This window comes from Arachis ipaensis, chromosome B05 (assembly GCF_000816755.2).
Source record: "Arachis ipaensis cultivar K30076 chromosome B05, Araip1.1, whole genome shotgun sequence".
Taxonomy (NCBI): domain Eukaryota; kingdom Viridiplantae; phylum Streptophyta; class Magnoliopsida; order Fabales; family Fabaceae; genus Arachis; species Arachis ipaensis.
The window spans coordinates 14,288,875-14,293,706 of NC_029789.2; the positions used below are offsets into that span (position 1 = coordinate 14,288,875).

At 37.2% G+C, this 4,832-nt stretch overlaps 1 long non-coding RNA gene across 1 annotated transcript; it reads right to left on the minus strand.

Moving 5' to 3' along the window:
- On the minus strand, positions 363 to 1,878 carry LOC110262752. Its single transcript, XR_002347736.1, has 2 exons — positions 1,703 to 1,878; positions 363 to 547 (listed from the first exon to the last, which is right to left on the minus strand). It is a non-coding gene; the product is annotated as an uncharacterized LOC110262752 (long non-coding RNA).

Below are 4,832 nucleotides of genomic sequence, written 5' to 3' on the forward strand. Positions count from 1 at the left end.
CTTTTTCTTCATTCTCTCAATCCAATCTTTGCTTCCTAGACCTGAAATCACTTAACAAACATATCAAGACATCTAATGGAATCAAGGTGAATTAAATTTAGCTATTTTAAGACCTAAAAAGCATGTTTTCACTCTTAAGCACAATTAAAGGAGAATTTACAAAACCATGCTATTTTAGTGAATAAATGAGAGAAAAGTTGACAAAACCCTCTAAATTCAACACAAGATTGACCCTAAAAATGGGGTTTATCAATAAGCTTCTTCAAGATAATACATTATAGGTAACTTCTACTACAACAATGAATCAATGGCTATAGTATAGTTGATATTAAATATTTGGCCTATGTTTTGCCAATTTTTTCAATATTTTGTTATTAATTCATTAAAATACATTGAATGGTGAAATCACGACGGATCTAAATACCAGTTAATCTTTAATTGAGAGCAGTCAAGTGAGCCTTTCACTCTATTCAAAGCTGCTTGCCTGTGTTGCAGGCTTGCAGCAATGGACGTGAGGGATCTTCAATCTGTTTGGAGCTTCTGCCACCTTCATTTTTGCAGGGAGATTTCGTTGACAAATCTTTTCATTTGATTCAAAGGCACAAGCTACAATGATGAAGGAACACAGTACAAGATACATTAACTGCAAAGTCATGCTGTAAAAGTTTATAGGAGCTAGGTGATTATTTGAGCAAAGACAGCAACAAATTCAAAGTCCGGTCATGATAATCAATAACAAATTCAACTGAGATAATTTTTAACAACAAAAAAAATTAACTCAGTGATTATTCAACAAAACAACCACAAATTTAAAGTTCAATCACTAACAAATTCAATTTAGTGATGACTTTCAGCAACAAAAAGATTGACCTAATTAATTATTTGAGTAAAACAGCAACAAATTCAAGGTTTAGTGACGATAATCAATAACAAATTCAACCAATTCAGACATCGAGACAGACCCCTTATATTGTATTTGTTGAATGCACTTCTATACTTTGTTGCCTTTGTATTGTCCCTTAGTGTATTCAGGAAAACAAAAGCATAACACATTATTTAAGATAAAGGCAATTGATTTCTTGAAAATGTTGACATAATGTTAAATTAATTGTGTACCAAAGTAATAAACCATTAAAAATAAAAATCCATTAGAGCTTAATGGATAGAACTCTAATGTCATCATGTCAACAACTAAAGAACATGCATGGATAAAGTTCCAAAAATAGTTATCCTGCCTCGTCTACCTTTAGATGGACTCCAAATAATATGTTAGCTAATCACCAAAATATCTTACAATACATGGTATGCTCACACAATGCTAATTCTACCATTGTAATTTTTTATATAAGAATATAAACGAGTAACAAATTAATATTAAATTTTATGCTTGCAGCAACAACTTTTACAAGTATTGTTTAGCATCCCCAAGACATATCTATCTAAATAAACTATTAATCCAATTTCTAGACTGAAGTATATATACATATGGTCACAACTAATTAGGTTAAATCCAAACACAATGTAAATAGAAAATTCCAGCTCAATAACAAATTATTCAAGGTTCAGTGATGATTTTTAGCAATAAAAAATCTAGTTCAATGATATTCTCAGCAATAAATTTCAGCAGCAAAATCAAAGTGCAGTGATGAATTACAACAACAAAATTGAAAAAGAAAGAATAGGAGAATTTGTTGGAACTAACCAAATTGGAGACCAGCTTCTGGTTGTGCGAAGGAAGCTGATGGCGAAGAGGAAGCTGATGGCAAAAGTCTAAGTAAGAAGACGACAATGACGATCAGCCCCGGGACTTGCTGCTTCTGCCGGCGGGGGCGACGAGTAGAACAATGGCAACAAAGGCATGGGATTGAGTGTGAAACGGTGACGAGACAGGGAGCGACGACGATGACTAGTCCCGGGACTTGCTGCTTCTGCCGCCGCCGACGACGAGGGCAGGAAAGGCGCGTGAGCGCGACTGAGTATGAGATGGTGATGAGTGACGACACAAAGAGGGACGATGATCTTGAGTGGGATACCGGAGACAGTAGAGAGACCGGAGCCGAGAGAGAGAGAGCTTGTGCGAGAGCAACTGAGCCACGGTGACAGAGATGAGAGAGCTCATTTTTAGCGAGAAAGTAACGTTGAGGGAGGAGATGGTGAGGGGTGAGGGGTGAGGGGTAGGGTTTTGAACGATTTCATTTATTAAAGTAAAAGAAAAAAATATGACCCGGTCAAGGTTATATAAATCGGACGGATCGAATCAAACTTAAACTGTAATATCGAGAAAAAAATAAATAAATAGATAAGCCGGTGGGACCCACTCCTAGATTTTATTTTCTTTTTTCTCTAACCCTAGCCACACACTCTCTCACTCACTTCCCACCGCTGCACACACACTCACTCACCTCACTCTCTTCCCTACAGCACATACACCCAAACTTGATAGTAAAAGAAAGAAAGAAAAGGAAAAGAGAGAAGAGATGAGACCACAAGAAGAGAAGGGAGGAGGAAGGAGGGAGTTGTCCACACCGAGTCACCACGCGAGGAGAGAGAGCCGCGCCTCATCACCGTCGGCCTGGAACCCGCCGTTCGTCTCCCGTCGCGTCGCTATCAGGGGCCAGAACCGAGAGAGATACGTCCGAGAGAGGAGACGAGCGTGAGAGAGGAGACACGGAAGAAGGACTGCTGCCATTCTGCCTCGCCGCCGTCGAATTGCTACAGTCGCCGCGCCTTGTCTCCGTCGTCACTGAGCTTCAACCGCCACCATGCCAAGTCACCATTGCCATTGTTGAGAGAGAAGAGAGAGCTTGAAGAGAGAGAAACAAGATGTGCAAGAGGAGCCGCCGTGAATAGAGGGTTGCTCAGTCACCACTCTTGTGTCGTCGTTCGGGTGAACCTTGGTTGCTACTGGAGCCGTTGGTGCCGCTGGAGCTGAACCGTTCCTGTCACTAACCCAAACTATCACCAGCTCCACCTTGTCGCTACCCTAATCCAAATCCTACGCTCATTCGTTCCATTCTACTTCAATCCTCCTCACCTTGGATTTTGGCACTCCGGGTTCGGTATCTTCGGTCCCTTGGGACCAAGTTGTGAGTAGGCTTTACATTTATAATTGCTTGATTATGCATCTATAATTATTTTGACATATATCTATTATGATCTTTTAATTATACTCACTATATTTACCTTGAACGATTTTAAATTGATTAGAATAATTGATTTATTAGAATTAAATAATTTATTTTTATGAAGTTTATACTTTTCGAACTATACATGAGACCATATATGTTTTTGATGAAGTTTTGCATATTCTGAAATGTTTGATTTTATTTGAATATTTGTTTTTGAAGTATTGAAGTATTTGTTGGTACTCCTTACTTTAAAGATTGTGAAATATGTTTGAACTTCTTATAATTGAGAAAGTATGATTGGGAAAAATTTTCGATGAGAAAGTATAATACGATTTGATTTGATTCGATACCTTGTATATTTGGAAGATCAAAGATTTGTTGTATTTGAAATTATATGTTTTGAATTGGTTTGGGAGGCTCGTATTAGAAAACCGTAGTTAACAGCGGTTATGAGGTTAATTTAGATGCATCTAACTCAGAACCCAATTAGCAGGGGTGTTGCTGGCCTAACGTGTAGGTCACACGTTAGATCTGCTATTCTATTAGGACACACGAGAGGAAAGGGCTACCCATAAAGGTGGAGCCGCCCAGTGTGGATTTTTGATTTGATTTCTGTATGAGAACTCCCTTATTGATTCACTTATTATTATCAACTATTATTTTCTAATTAAAATTATTTTGATATAATGTTTATATGGTCTCATGTCGATTATAGATGTATTGTCTAGTCACTGAGTTACAAAACTCACCTAGTTTTTCTAAAAATATTTTTCAGGAACAATTACTTGTCTCTGTGAGACTTTCTATTCAAGATGTAACGATCTGCAATGAGTACTTATTCGTTGACGAGTTCTTAGATGTATATATGCTCCATATGACAAAGGCAGGGTCCAACCATTCTTAATTATTTTAATTTTTTTTAAAAATGTATAACTATTTATTTTAGAACTCGTAAAATATTTGTAACTTTCTTATTCAATTTATATTTGAGTATATTAGGCTTGCTATGGGATTATTTTCCTGAGCGCCGGTCATGGCTCATTTTGGGCTGTGACAAATTGGTATCAGAGCCTGGTTTAATCTGTGTAATATGGAGCAAGTGTCCTATGGTAGGATCACAATTGTTTAAATAGAAGCGTGCCTATTTGTACAATTTGTGACACTATCAAAGGCCTATAGGATTGTCATCTTCGTCTTTGATGTCGTTGTTGTTATCTGGTTGTTATCATGTGACATTTGCCGGTTTTTGCCACTCCTTTCATCTTTTTTGTACCCAACTTTGAGTTATCCTTTGGAATCTTGAATCTTGAACTTGCTTTTCCAATGACTTCAGTTTCGGTTCCGGTTCCGGTTCCAAATTACGACTCTTTTATCTTTTAGCAGGTTCTGCTCTTTCTCACTTTTGTGAATATTTGCTTTAATCTTCTCTATGGTTCTCGATTTCAAGATTTCATTCATGATCTAGAAGATTCAATATGTTCTTGCTGTGAATTACTATCTGATTCCTTTTGTAAAACTGTATTTGGATTTGTGAATTGTGGATTTGCTTAGCTGTTGAATTGAGATGCTTTCTTTTGGATTTCGATAAACGAGGAGTTTGTTCTTCTTATGTGGATGATCTTTGAAGCTAACATAATTTTGAACCACTCGTGATTCTTTCTTTTGAAACAATGAACTGTTATTCGGTTGTTCATGGAGAAGAAC